Genomic DNA, 14,937 nt, shown 5'->3' on the forward strand with positions numbered 1-14,937 from the left:
AAAGATTTTGCAGGAAGCTCATGGTTCCAAGTTTGCTGTCCACCCAGGGAACACCAAGATGTATCAAGATATGAAACAGACCTTCTGGTGGCCAAATATGAAGAGAGAAATAGCCGAATTCGTGTCCCAGTGTTTACATTGTCAGCAAGTGAAGGCAGAACATCAAAGACCAGCAGGACTTCTTCAACCTCTGCCGATTCCTGAGTGGAAATGGGAGCACATCTCCATGGATTTTGTGATTGGGTTGCCGAGAACACCAAAGAGTATGGATTCAATTTGGGTTGTTGTGGATAGGTTAACTAAGTCAGCACACTTTCTACCCGTTAAGGCTACCTTCAACGCCAATCAACTTGCCTTGCTATATGTGAACGAGATTATCAGACTTCATGGAGTGCCGATATCAATTGTTTCAGACCGAGATCCTAAATTTGTTTCTAGATTTTGGCAGAGTCTTCAGAGAGCTTTCGGAGCCGAGCTGAGGTTTAGTACAGCCTTTCATCCCCAGACAGATGGGCAGACAGAGAGGACAATTCAGACACTCGAAGATATGCTGAGACTTTGTGTATTGGATTTCCAAGAAAGTTGGGGAACACATTTGCCTTTAGTGGAATTCGCTTACAATAACAGTTACCAAGCTAGCATTGGCATGGCGCCGTATGAAGCCTTGTATGGAAGAAAATGTAGGTCGCCGATATGTTGGACCGAAGTCGGGGACAGAACTTTGCTTGGTCCCGAATTGATTCAAGTGACAACAGAAAAGATTAAACTTATCCAACAGAGGATTAAAACTGCCCAGAGCCGACAAAAGAGCTACGCCGATCAGAGAAGGAATGAGGTAGAGTTCGAAGTTGGGAATCATGTATTCCTGAAAGTCTCACCAATGAAAGGAGTATCCAGATTTGGAAAGAAAGGTAAGTTAGCACCCCGCTATATTGGGCCATTTGAAATTCTTGAGAGAATTAATTCCGTTGCCTACAGACTTGCTTTGCCGCCAGATTTGAGCCAAGTCCACAATGTGTTTCATGTTTCGATGTTGAGAAAGTACATCCGAGATCCACTGCATGTAATTGATCATTCTGAAATCGCAGTTAATGAGAATCTGGGCTACGAAGAAAGGCCAATGAGAATTATCGACCGACAAGTGAAGCAATTGAGGAACAGATCGATACCGATGGTAAAGGTCGAATGGAAGGAGCATTATGGCACAGAAGCCACGTGGGAAAAAGGAAGAGGACATGAGAGTCCGTTACCCGGAGTTGTTCTGGGAACAAGGTAATCTAAGTTTGGGGACCAAACTTCTTTAAGGGGGGTAGGATGTGACAACCCTCACCTTGCTCTTGCCATATTTGCGTACATTCTTGCATGGTCTTGCCGCTTATGTTAATTTAAAGGTTTTATCTTGGCTTGATTTGCTTAAGTTGCTTGCATGATTTTGTTCCTTGCTTAGTGTGTGTGTATAGCCGAGATCATCCTGAGCTTAGTCCGCCTTTGACCCTTTGTACTTAGAACCATCTTGAGATCTTGTTCAACCCCATCTTTACCTCGGGCATTCATTGCCGAGATGTTTTGCACTTGAACCTTGTCCGCAGGCAGGTATGGCCTAGGCCGAGATGTGGCGCACCCCGGCCAAGGTGTGGCACAGCTTAGTCAAGCGTCGTCCTCCCTAGCCGATGTTTTTCCATCCCGTTGTTGGATCCTTGTTTTGAGCCGATGTCATCTTGTTGCCGATGTGTCTTACCCGAGCTTGCTGCATAAGCTTTGTCAGAGGCTTGTCTTGTCCATCAATCACCTTTTTGGAGCTGAACCAACCCGGTAATGCCACGTGTCCGAGCTGTTTGTTAAGGCAGCCGATAGACCTTGAAACAAATCATTTCTTGTCTCAAATCTTTGTTTTAGAGAGAGAAGCTCTAGAGAGGAGGAAGAAGAGTTCTTGAGTGAGAGTTGTCTTCCAAGCTTGATCTTTGAGGCTTAAACCGTTAGATCCGAGTTTTGAGGTTAGAATCTTGATCTCCTTTGGTTGTTCTTGCTGAATATCTAGCTGCATTGCATGATCGGATCTGTTTTGCATGTCATGCATCGTTTTGAAGTTGGTTTTAGAAAGAGAAAATGGTTTTTCATGTGTTCTTGAACAAAGTCCCATTTTGATCGAAGAGTTTGGAACGAAAATCATGTTTTGTGTTTGTTCTTGCATGACTTTCTTGAACGGGTACCCAGGTCCCTATTTTGAACTCTTGGCATGAAACTCAGATTTTTGTAACAAGTTGTGAACTTGCATCCATCTTTCAATGATCATGTTCTTCATATTCTCCAAAGGAAAACCCAGATTTTTCCTGACTTTGTTTAACGGGACCTCGGCTTAGCCCTGGACGGTACCCAGTGTGTTTTCGAGAAACGGGAGCAGTGGTTAAGCTCCCAGCTTGTTTTGCTTTGTCTTTGACTTGGATCTGGCAAGAATGCCGAGATCATTTGCATGTATTTGGAGCTTGCTTTGAGAATGTGACTTGCCATGTGATTGTAGGTCCTTGATATTTGCTTTGAGTCTACACCTGAAGAACTAGGTGAGTGGTATTATTGATAAAGCTATGTTATACTCGTTTTGATAAATCTTGCTTGCTAGTTTGACGAAAGTATTTGATAGCATGAATAAATAGCTCTTGTTTGATGAGTCAAGTATACTCCTTGTTTTGATGCCATCTTTGGAAAGGATACGGTCCTTGTTAAATCGGGCTACGGGCCTAAGTAACACAAGTCCCTTGTGCTGGAGGACTCTAAACTTTCGCAGTACTATGTGTAAAGGATACGGTCCTTGTTAAATCGGGCTACGGGCCTAAGTAACACAAGTCCCTTGTACTGGAGGACTCTAAACTTTCGCGGTACCAAGTGCACAAGTCCCTTGTATTGGAGGACTCTAAACTTTCGCAATACTTTTGACCAAACGATTACGGATCGTACAGCTTTCGTTATTTGACGATGAATACGGTTCATCCCTTGTCTCGCCGATGTTACGATATTTGATGATGAATACGGTTCATCCCTTGTCTCGCCGATGTTACGATATTTGATGATGAATACGGTTCATCCCTTGTCTCGCCGATGTTACGATATTTGATGATGAATACGGTTCATCCCTTGTCTCGCCGATGTTACGATATTTGATGATGAATACGGTTCATCCCTTGTCTCGCCGATGTTACGATATTTGATGATGAATACGGTTCATCCCTTGTCTCGCCGATGTTACGATATTTGATGATGAATACGGTTCATCCCTTGTCTCGCCGATGTTACGATATTTGATGATGAATACGGTTCATCCCTTGTCTCGCCGATGTTACGATATTTGATGATGAATACGGTTCATCCCTTGTCTCGCCGATGTTACGATATTTGATGATGAATACGGTTCATCCCTTGTCTCGCCGATGTTACGATATTTGATGATGAATACGGTTCATCCCTTGTCTCGCTGATGTTACGATATTTGATGATGAATACGGTTCATCACTTGCCTTGCTAAAGTTTTGGTGTGTCTCGTTTTGAAGGACCTCGGCTTTATTCATGTAAAACCTTTATTTTTAGTACCATTCACTGAGTTTTGTACTCACCCCTCTATATATATGTAGGTGATGAGCAGGACGGCGGCGACGCCTAGTTCGTTGGGATACTTGTTTTGGATTCGTGTATTTGTCGGCCTTACCTTGTATTTACGTCGGCGATGCCCTGTTTTGCATGTCGGCGAATTCTTGAAAATCATGCTTCTTGACTTGTATCAGCTGTGTTTTGTATATGTCGGCTCGAGAAGCCTTTTGATCAAGATGTAACATGTATTTTTGTACCTTGTTGTATTTAAATTGTGAAGTTAATTGGAAATGTTTGGCACTGCTTTAATCTACGCACAGCTCTTATGGACCGCTTGTAATTGATTTATCGCTTCCGCATTTGTGAGCCCCCTATATTCGTACTCTGATTGTGTTAAGTTTTGTAAGGTTGGCCTTCGGTAATTATGGATTACTGGCCATCACGGCACCAAACTACTAGGGGCGGTTTGGGGTCGTGACAGTCTATCTCTCTCATCTCTCTCTGTCTCTTTTCTCTATCTCTCTTCTCGTTATCTCTCTCGCTCATCTCTCTCTGTCTCTCTCTCGTTTATCTCTTTTCGCTATTTTTTTCTCTTCCCCTTTCTTTGTCTATATCTTTTCACCTATTTTTTCATCTTCCTCTCTCTCTTCTCTTTCTCTCTCTCACTCATCACTCTTTTCTTTCTGTCTATCTGTCTCTGTCTCTGTCTCTGTCTCTCTCTCTGTGTCTCTCACTCATCTATCTCTTCTCTCATATCTTTTCTCTCTCTGTCTCTTTCGTTTATCTCTCTTCTCTCTATCTCTCTCATATTTCTCTGTCTCTCTCGCTCATCTCTCTTCTCTTTCTCTCTCTCGTTCATCTCTCTTCTCTCTATCTCTCTCTCGTTCATCTCTCTTCTCTCTCTATCTTTTTTCTGTCTCTCACTCTCTATCTTTTTGTCCCTCTCTCTCTCTTCTCTTTCTCTCTCTCTTTCTCTCCCACTATGTTCGCGTTGCTCACTCTCTCCCTTCTATCTTCTCTATTTACTGAGCTCCCTCTCGATTTATCTATCCACTACAAGAAAATGCACTTTTAGCGACCACTTTGTCTCTCTTTTGCTCATCACTCTGTCTTTGTCTCTCTCTCTCTCTCTCTCTTTCTCTCCTCTATCTGTCTCTCACTCATTTTTCTCTCTCTTACCACCCATCTCCTTTACCACCTTCACCACTATTGCAAATGCCATTCCACTACCACCATTACTACCACTGTCGCCACTTCACCTCTACGACTACCATTGCTACTACCATTGCCACCACTACCACTACTGCCACTATTACTACCATTACCTCTCATTCACCCTTGCCACTTCATCTACTCTACCATTACCACAACTTCACCACTAATCTCCTTCGCCACCACCACCACCACCACCACCACCACCACCACCATCATCTCTTATCCACCACCTTCACCACTACTGCCACTACTACTACCATTACCTCTCATTCACCCTTGCCACTTCATCTACTCTACCACTACCACAACTTCACCATTAATCTCCTTCGCCGCTACCACCACCACCACCACCACCATCATCTCTTATCCACCACCTTCACCACTACTGCCACTTTCTATCCTCTACAAAAAAAAAAAAAAAAATCATTAATTACAAAAAAATATATATTTTAACAAAAAATATTTTTTTTTGACGACGACAACTCCCGTCGCAAAAAAAGAAAAGAAAAGAAAGTTAAACGACATTATTTTGTTATTTAAATTTCATTTCTGACAAAAAAAAATATTTTTTATTCCCGTCTGTTTTTGTTTTCCATTCCCGCTCTATTCTCTCTCTCTATCTCTTCTATCCGTCTCTCACTCATCTCTCTCTCTCTCACCACCCATCTCCTTTACCACCTTCACCACTACTGCAAACGTCATTCCACCACCACCACTACTTCCACTGTCGCCACTTCACCTCTACGACTACCATTACTACTACCATCGCCACCACTCCACTACTGCCGCTACTACTACCATTACCTCTCTTTCACCCCTTCCACTCCATCTACACTACAACTACCACAACTTCACCACTAATATTTTTCGCCACCACCACCACCACCACCATCATCTCTTATCCACCACCTCCACCACTAATGTCGCTACCTTTCCTCTACCACAAAAAATTAGTTCATGATTTTTACTAACCAAAAAAAAATAGGCTGTAGAAAAATATTTTTTATTGACCACAGAAAATAAACTTTTATTTTAGTGGAAAATATTTTTCATTAAAATATTACCCCTACTTCTACCAAATAAAAAATAATAATAATATCTATATTTCTATCATTTGATTTTCATACATACTTTTTGATTTTTTTCTTTTTAATCTCTATCATTTGATTTTCATACATACACTTTCTGATTGATTTGTTTTGTAATCGATATGTGCTTCTCTCTTATTTTACTTTTAGACCCTTGTGTTTGTATATTTGTTTTTGATGCAAAATTGTTTCTTCTTTTTTTTTTTTGAAAATTTTCTCTTCTCTGTTTGTTTGCTGAGAAAACCGAGCATTAGAACCAAACATAATTAAAAAATAGCTTGATTAGTTGTTGATTTTTTAAATATTTTAAATATTTTTTTAATTGATTAAAATATTAAAAAAATTCACTAAAAATAAAAAAATACTAATTAAAAACTCAAAAAAATAATTTTCAAAAATTGAAACAAATTTTTAATACAAAATCTATTTTTACTCGTTCAGACCCGCCCATTTGCCACGTTTGAAAAAAAATAAATAAAAAAAATTAACAAATTATTCCAAAATTCCCCCCAAAATTTCCCTCATTTTTCTTCTTCTCAGTCGCGCTCATCTCTCTCTGTCTCTCTCTCAATCGTTTTGTATTTTTTTTCCCTTTGAATTTCAGCCTCTTTTTCTCTCTCTCATTTGTTGCATAACCCTAACCTAACCCGTCTTTGAGAGAGATGCAGAGACGAAACGACATGGAGATGAAGGCGATGTGACTCCGGTAGACGACTCCAGCAGACGACTCCGGCAGCTAGGCGAGGGGAGGCGACATCGAGGCAAGGGAAGGCGGTGACCGACGAGGTCCCTTTCTTCGATATCGCACGAATCGGCTGATTTGAACAACAATAAAGTGGAGAACAATGGAGGAGAGATAACAGGGAGCGATGTTCGTGGTGACGAGGGAGTTATGAATTGGCAGAGTGCTAGGCTCAAATCTGAAATTCTGGCGCATCCGCTGTACGAGCAGTTGTTATCGGCTCATGTTGCGTGCTTGCGTATCGCAACACCGGTGGATCAGTTGCCGAGGATTGACGCTCAGCTCGCTCAATCGCAGCACGTGGTGGGGAAGTATTCGGGTCTCGGCCATGGTAGCATTGGCGATGATAAGGAGCTCGATCAATTCATGGTAAGTAATTAAGCTTCTTGTGCTCTGTTTTATCTATATTTTCTCTGATAATTGTTTGAATTTTGTTTGTTTGTATTATTCTTTTTGCTGTGGATGTTATTAATTAGGTGATATGTGTATGCTATTTATGAAACTGAAGATGAGTTTATTATGGGTCTTGTTTCTGATTGTTTTGTCATCCAATTTTGTCTCTATGCTGTCAAAAATCAGAACATAACAATTCATCAGGGCGAAAATTTTCCTTGCTATAGATTATTTTTTTAAATCAATTTTGATCAATATCCTCTTGACAAGTAAATATTATAGGGAAAATATTGGTTATTTTTGTTCTTTCTGTACTTGTTGCGTTCGTATGGATCTGCATTGTAATGTGAAGAGTGGCTGGAACAAGGGCATCAAACGTTTTGCTCATAAAATTAAGTTATTTTAGGAACTTATAGTATTGTTATACTAAATATAGGATGAGAGGTCTTGATTATTGTTATACTATTGTTATACTAAATAGTATTTTTCAATTGAGGATACCCTGAACTCATATTTGATTGAAGTTAGTTAGTTAATCAATTAGGGAAATGTGATATTAATTTTACCATTTATATAAAACGCATCTAAATAAAGTTTTAAGAGTGTAATGCATTCACAAAATTAAAAGATGTAGAAAGTGATGATGATGTGACTCAAAGCCAAGATCATTTTCAATGAATCTGAAAGTTGAAGCAACAATTTCATTAAATATTTTTTATTGTGAAAGATGATCAACATATGCTACTTGATGATTCTGTTGCTTTAAAGTCATTTCCAAGTAAAGTCGTTTCCAAGATAACCAAACACATTATTGTCTCTCTGCGTCGCATCTTAATTGGACATTTCAAACGGTAGACCTATTAACAATGAGAATAAAGGCATTTTAATAATGATTAGGTTAGGTGTACGACGAGTATGTGGAAAAACATGAACTCATTGATTAACTCCAATTTTAGGGTTTTAGTTTCCTTAAGAAGGTACTACAACTAAATGCATTAGTTAACTATTTTGTGTTGTTGAATTAAAACTGCTTCAATTCTTAGGCTCTTGTGGATGAATTTGAGTTTTCTCTATTGGAAATTCTACAAGAGCTTGAATTGGTTCCCACATCTAGAGAACTTGGATTGAATGGTAGTAAAATTTTCTTAATGCCATACATTTTGGAAGAATACAAGTAACTTTCAAGAATACAAGTAACTCTCTTTCTCTCCTAAATTCTTGCAAGAATACAAGTAAACATCAATACGCTTACAAGGCTTCAAAAATTTCCATTTACTAATTTCTTCGAGCAACTGTCAAGAAATTTGATTGACCAATAAGAGCTATGTTGTTTGGAAGTCTTTTACTGACAAGAAATTTATGAGAAAGCAATTGAGTGGTTCTTTTATTCTTTAATTGCTATTTTCTTTTTTCTTATTTAATTTTCATTTCAATGTCTTTTAATTTCGACATAGTTAACTATCTTGATTATGCAGGCATGGCTCCTTGCTCTAGTTATTTTACTTCTTGTTGAGATGGCTTTGGGTATGGTTGCAGATTAAGCCAACTATTTCAGTTCTCATTGTTTATAATAGCAACTGATGCAACTGTGTGGTATTCTCATCACATTCCTAAGGTTGAGTGATATGATATCACTTCCAACTTTGTAAAGAGGCATCTTAATTCTCTTTATTGACTTAATTCTTTCCTGTGGGATAAATGTTTCCTTTTCCTAGATCTTGATTCATATCTTCATTTATAAATCTAGCTTTGTCTTGATCTTGAATAGCAGCCAGTGCAAGCTCGCTCCCCAATACTTATGAAGGGTGCACCATAAAATAAATAAATAAAATCTTAATTACAAACCCTTAGGATTATGTTATGAATTTTTCTCTCTCCAAATTTTGTTACCAATCATTGTGGTCTATAGTGGGGAAGGAAGAGTGGGTTATGGTGGTAAAGGAAACATGCTATAGTCTGTCGCATCTAATGGCAGAACATAATGATTTTATTTTATTTTTGTTGTGTGTGTATCTTCTTTGGGCACTTAATTACCATCTGAAGGTCGTAGTTATAATAGAGAAAATGCCATCTGCTATAATGTATCCTTTAAGCTCAACAGGGTAACCCACAACGGATATTCTTATCTATAATAATGAAATCTCCATAGTAGCCACTATTTTTCTTTCTTGTCTTTCTGTTTTTCCTTTTAGTAATTTATTGAACATTACTGTCAAAGGGTCATAATAAATTTTATTGCTCAAACATTAGAAATCTTGCTGCAGAAGTCCTTTTGAGCATACTTTTTTTTTTTATTTTGAAGGGGTGGACAAGGTCCAATAAGACTTTGTTTTGCTTGATTTGACCTGGCGTTGATCCTTCATGGCCTTTCTGTTCAAATGTCTAGCTTGCTTAATGTTTTTGTGGTTCACTATCTATTAGACATTGTGTTTATGCTTCCACCGAATTGCAAATTAAACTTCATGTTAGTGGAAGGAACAATACTTTTCATAAATTTCCTACTAATATCAGCTTAGCACAATGTACAGGAAAATGCTTGGTTTTTGGGCAGGTCATCGCAATTCTGAAATGAGAGCTGCACTAGCAAGTGAATGAGAGAATGACACAGAACTTGATATCCAGAACAACAGAATAACTAGAGGCACTGGACATTTGGTATACCTACAGAAATTCTATACCATGAAGTTCTGCATATGCCCGGTGGTTCACAAGTCAATAGTGATCGCATAGCAGACTCTATACATTATGGATGTGTACCTGGTAAAAGAAATATATACTCACCTAAACTTTTTATACAGAGTGCTTGTATAAGAACAGCCTGTCTTGAATTCTGTTTTCTAAGCAGTTTTTTTTTTTTTTTTCTCTCCAAATTATCTTATTTTTACTTATCAAATAATTGAACTTTATTTTGCAGATTGATTTAACAATGTTTGGTGGTGAACTATTGTCCCAGGAAGGCCTCTCATGAGAAGGAATTGCTTCAGGTACTTGACGTTTCCCAGTTATCCATGTAACCTGGGATTCTTCATTTTTAAAAAGCAAACATGTTTCACTTATAAAAGTTTTAACTTATGCATGCTTCAGATTTAATTAATCAAAAAGGAAAAAAAAAGAAAAAGAAAGAGGCAAACTAGTTGAACATGTTATTTATGGTATGCACGTATATCATTGAATGTATTGTTGATGACGTTTTTCTCAAGCAGCTAAAGAAGGAAGGCAGAAGAAATCAATATGAGCAACATAAACTACAAGCTTTAAATCAGCACCAGAAAATGGTAAAGATTTCTTTCGTACAAGTGCTTCAGTAAAATTATCTAGGGCCTTTCTATTTTTATTTTTATTTTTATTTTTATTATCTGTGTCTGTACACATCACTAACTTCATTGAACAGTAAGCCTCGGTAGCTGATATGCTTTGAGACTCACTTTTTATTTCCTTAATTATTCTACATTTGGATAATGCATATGAATTATCAGGCAAGTTTCTAGAGCCTTTGTTAGGTTTGAAGGGCGTTACGGTTTACAGGAAATAATTTCTCATTATGTTTAGTCCAATGTTGATGATTGAAATGCTTAACCAAACCCTCTCCATCTGCTTAAGCTTTTAGATTAGTTGTCTAACAGCATTGCATTTGGATCATCTCACCTCCTACCCTCAAACATAGATACAAGTACAAGAGAGTACTAGATTTTTGCTTGCATAACAGGTGAGGGAAACATTTCTTGTACATTGCTGTCAGTTGAATTGTACAAGAAAGTGCTAGTTTTGATTTTTGATCAAACTGGTTTTCACTGGACAAGTCTAATCAGTACACACACACATATATATATAGTCGAGACGTGTGAAATTGAGATTAATTTCTATTCATTAAGCCAACCCTTATATATAACCTTAGGTATGTTGCTGCTGTTCCTTCTACATATTCTGCTAATCCAAAATCCAAGTTTTCTTTCTGCCTTGGAGTTTGTTTAAGCGATCTCTGTAATGCTTTTTGCCTATATCTGCTGATCAAAAAATGCTATATGCCTATATCTTAACATTTTTAGTTAATTTCTTGTGAAATTTTTCTTGAAAAAAAATTCTTATTGGCAGGGATGTCTGAACTTCATATTCTTTAACATTTGTTTTGGGTGCTTTGACCATCTAATATTTATTTGCCCATAACTGAAATAAGTAATTCATGAATGGTTTGCATTTGCATTAATCATTTCCTGCACCAATTTCTTTTTTATGTGGTTTCACTTTGGAACTTTAACTATAGTTGACAAAGGTCGAAGTCTTTTTTATTTTTTATTTGTCTTTCACTATTGTAAATAAATAAATGCTTACTTTTTGGTTGAGATCTACCAAACTTATAGTTAAATCATATTTGTTGACAACGGTTCAAGTCTTTGTTTAGATATTTTAAGTGGATAAATGCTAACTTTTTGTATTGAGATCTACCAAACTTGAATCATATTTGTTAAAAATTCTTATATGGTGCAGGCTAGAAATAATGCACGGATTATGATTGCTGGCTCTTTAGATATGTTCAGTAATGGGTTTGTATCGTTGTGCACTTAATCTGAACTTTGGAAGTTTCTCAGGATATTTGATCTCATTATTTAACGTTTGTCCTTTATGTGATTCAGATTGTTCAAATCAGGTGTGCAGAAGGCTGGGAGCTCAAATAAGTGAGTAATCCTCTGGTCAATCTTCATTCAGTACTTCTACATGCCAGCTTATTATCCAACTTGTTCTCTGACTTACAATCTAATGGTCCACATTTGTCTGTGTACTTCCAAAACATGCATAAAAATGAATAGATGAGACAAAAGTTAAATGCATTAAAGAAGCGTTGAACAGTACCACTTATGAATGTGCTTGTGTCTGTGTGTAAGAGAGAGAGAGAGAGAGAGAGAGAGAGAGAGAGAGAGATCAGATGTGGTGCCGTGTACCGCCATAGTTTTTGAACACTTAAAAGTGGATTTTCCATTGCAAATTCATCTGTACTTGGTGATCTTTCCTTTGTATTCTTCTACTGTAGTATTGTTCCTTTTGGTTGGTCAATTGCCATACATCTAGAGTGGGCCATTCATCCTGTATTTTAATTGGTATTTGAATAACTAAAAAAGTAGAAGAAACTTATCTTAAGTGGTGGTTCCATCAAAGTGCACAAAGTACCCAACCTTGGGCCTTTAGGCACAACCTCAAAGAGTGGCTTGTCCTTATACTTGAACCACATTCTGCTGCCAGATGCTTGATTCCTTAACCTTTACTATTGTATCAAGCGCTTTACCCTCAAGATATGGACACTCCAAAATTAGGTCTAAAGTGATTGTGCCATTGTTACATTGAGGTGTGGAAGTGGAAGAGTTATGTGTGGCCTACTAGATACCTATATTATATAATTTTCTTTGTTCCTTGGGAAATGACCTAAAATCAATGGTTATTACTACATTAGAGTTATCAGCAGAAAATAAGGTCGTGATTCAATGTTGTGTTTGGTCCAAGGGATACCGAATTCATAAAATCGTCTTCCAAAAGCTCATGATACAAGTGTCAATATGGATAGTGGATTTATGCTTTTTTAAAAGAGTTCTATGATCCTTCATAATTGTGGAGGGTTTCACACACTACAAGAATTTACACATTTTATAATGGTAATAAGCTGTCTTAATACTGGAAAGAGTTCTATGATCCTTCATAATGCTGGCCATCATAATAAAAGAGTTCTATGATCCTTCATAATAAGCTGTTTTAAAAGAGTTCTATGATCCTTCAATGTTCTATGCTTTTCTATTGCTGTTTGTTTTGGTTGTTTATCATTTATAATGGTAATAAGCTGTCTTAATACTGGAAAGTAACATCAATTAATGCTGCTCCTCAACCTTTGTTTTTGTAAGATAAGACGGTCTTGTTTTTGCATGAAAACTAATGATTGGCTTGTAGAGTCTAAATTGACAGTGGTATGGTTCATTGTTTTCAGTAGGGATAGAGAAAGGCATCCAATAGGGATATTTTTCAGGGTAGGTTGGCCATCATAATATTGATCCTTGTAATCTGATTCCATTTATTTATATTTTCCTTTTCAGAATATGGAAGCGGAGAAGCAGGTTAAATTTTTCCAAGGTTGTGTTGGTTCTGCATTTGCTGAACGAGATCATTCAATAATGGAGGTTACTACTTTTTCCCCTCTTAAAGTTTCTTTGTTCAGCTTGGTGCACAGGAGAAGGTTGGGGTTTAATGCCAACAAAAAAAAAAATTTACATATTTAGCAAAGAAAGCACATTTATTTGATGGTATACACCCGGTAAACTTAGAACAGCAGAAGAACACAACTGACAATCCATCAACTAACAACAGTAGCTGAAATGTTGAAGGTGATTGCTCAAATGAATGTGATTTTTTTTTATTGGAGTTTTCCCTGGTTATAGTTAAGGAATTTTGTTTTCTATTATTATTTTTAAGGAAAACTCGTCAGATGTATTCATTCATATCATATCTAGTAGGTAGGGTAGCAGAATGGATGAATATGCTTTCCCTTGATGTCTTGGGAAAGAGAACGGAAAGGAGGCACAAATGTTATGCCACCTTATTTATGTGAACTGCAAATTTATATTTTTTTTTGGTACACGTTAATCTTTTGTGTGTGATTACTTAGATTAGGGGCCTTGATCATCAGTGCTGATTGAATGTCTGCTCAAGCTGCTCATCTACAACCCAAAGTTTAATCTAAAGCTAAGACCATCAGAATCATTCATGTTTTAATTAATCTGTGGTATTATTCGTTAAAATAAACTTTACCAACTTTATTAAAAAATCATATATAAAAGTGAACTGAATCAATGGAGCTTTGATAGTTAACTATGCCTGTATTTGTTATGGTTGTTAGCTTATTAATCATCGTGTACTGAAATTTGCAGGTACAGCAACAGGTACAGTTTTATTATGCCAGGTAGTTGTCTCAATACGATGTACATGTTTATAGGATTTAATTGATTTTTGCAAAGATACGGGTTTGCAATCCAGTGTTGCTGCCACTATCATGCTTCTCTGATAAATTTTCCAATTCTGTTTCTTTATTAGGTGCCTTACATCACTACTGCTTTGATGGATGCGAAGCGTGGCACGGAAGGGCGCAAGGATTTTTTGATTGGCTATCAAGGCAACTTAGTGGATTAAACAATTTTCTTGATGCTGTAAATCTGAATTATGTATTGTTTCAATTTGTTATGCAAGATGGATGTGACTTGTGAATGAAAACTTAGAATAATTGTATTGTGTCGAATGTTAATGAATTATGTATTGTGTCGAATGTTAATGATTCAGTTAATTTGAATGATGCTTTAAAATTATAGGCTTATTATGGATTGAATGAATTATTAGGAATTACAGGTGTATTGTTTTCTTGCTTTGGCGACCAATTTATTAGTTGCGACAAATAAATTATTTTTTTTCGCAAAAAATGACAATTGCCGACCAAGAGTTTTGGTCGCAAAAAATACATCTATTGCCGACCAAAACAGCTCTTGGTCGTGGAAACTCACTTTTGCCGACCAAAAGTTTTGGTCGCGAAAAGTAACAAATGGCGACCAAAACCTTTTTTGGTCGTGGAATGTCACGATTGGCGACCAAAATTTTTGGTCGCGGAATGTCACAATTGGCGACCAAACTTTTTGGTCGTTGAATGTGATAATTGGCGACCAAATTTTTTGGTCGGAAAAATATCACTTTTCGCGACCAAAGTGTTTTGGCGACAAAATAAATTAGTCGCGGTAATTAAATATTTAGCGATCAAAAATTTAGTCGCGAAATCTAACTTTTGCCGACCAACCACAATTTTGGTCGCGAATTACTTTTGCTGACCCTCAATTGGCGACCAAAATAGCGACCAAAAAAATTGGTCGCGGATAACTTTTGCCGACCAAAAATTGTCTT

At 37.2% G+C, this 14,937-nt stretch overlaps 1 long non-coding RNA gene across 1 annotated transcript; it reads left to right on the forward strand.

Moving 5' to 3' along the window:
• Window positions 1–6,508: 6,508 nt before the first annotated feature.
• On the forward strand, window positions 6,509–14,351 carry LOC145793019 (uncharacterized). Its single transcript, XR_014333465.1, has 9 exons — window positions 6,509–6,993; window positions 9,546–9,777; window positions 9,932–10,001; window positions 10,221–10,292; window positions 11,503–11,558; window positions 11,649–11,690; window positions 13,092–13,175; window positions 13,923–13,954; window positions 14,086–14,351. It is a non-coding gene; the product is annotated as an uncharacterized LOC145793019 (long non-coding RNA).
• The last annotated feature ends 586 nt before the right edge of the window (window positions 14,352–14,937 follow it).

This window comes from Camellia sinensis, chromosome 6 (assembly GCF_055761805.1).
Source record: "Camellia sinensis isolate YWXY chromosome 6, ASM5576180v1, whole genome shotgun sequence".
NCBI classification, from domain to species: Eukaryota; Viridiplantae; Streptophyta; class Magnoliopsida; order Ericales; family Theaceae; genus Camellia; species Camellia sinensis.